We start from the raw sequence: 864 nt of genomic DNA, 5'->3' as shown, positions 1-864 counted from the left end.
AAAAAAATATTCCTTGATAAGTGGTGACTCTTGATGTAATTGTGCTTAAAGAAGTATGGGGTAATATACATTGACGTGAAGGTGGAGTTTGGTTTGACAGAAGTATGGGGTTTGAATGTTAAAGTATATGTATTAAAGTGCTTAGGGAGGTGTAGTCACTCTTATATCTAAATGTATCCTACCCATCCCGCAGCCTACATTACAACCAAATAAAGTCCTACTTGATCCTAGACCGAATGAGCTCGATTAGTAGAGTAGTACACTACAGGCAAGCCTATGGTGCATCTTTTGTGGCATATGAATGTTATTTCTAAGATTGAGTGAATTCTTTCTATCTTGAGTTTCTAAGTGCTCTTAAATTTTATTGTGTGGAACTACTCTCTTTTGTTGTGTGGGGGCACTTGATTCATGAAGGAAAGGTAATGTCAGTGACCTCTATGTTAGAGTAAGTGGGTGAGTTGTGAATAATGCGCGGTACTTGTAAGTCAAATCTTGAGGTGAAGATGTTATGCTTTTGTGCTTAGTCTATTTTAAGTATTCTTGGTGTGATGTGTTAGGGGAATTGTTTAAAACGGTCGTGTCTATATAAAAGGTAGTTTGATTGCTCGAGGACGAGCAATGGGTTAAGTGTGGGGTGTTTATGATAGGCTATAATTACGTATTTTAGTCGCTTATTACACTATAATTTACTGCACTTTAATTGAGCTGGAGCTTTAATCGCTAGTATTTGCACTAATTGTTTATTTTATGCCTTGTAGGAGTGATTCCGAGCTATATAGATATTATGGAATGAATTCAAAGTGATTTGGAGCTTTGAAGTCTGAGTAAAATCCCAAGGAATCAAGCCGGGATCGTGTCCGGGGA

Source organism: Nicotiana attenuata, unplaced genomic scaffold (assembly GCF_001879085.1).
Source record: "Nicotiana attenuata strain UT unplaced genomic scaffold, NIATTr2, whole genome shotgun sequence".
Taxonomy (NCBI): Eukaryota; Viridiplantae; Streptophyta; class Magnoliopsida; order Solanales; family Solanaceae; genus Nicotiana; species Nicotiana attenuata.
The sequence above is the reverse complement of the archived record's forward strand: the minus strand, read 5'-3'. Positions refer to the sequence as shown.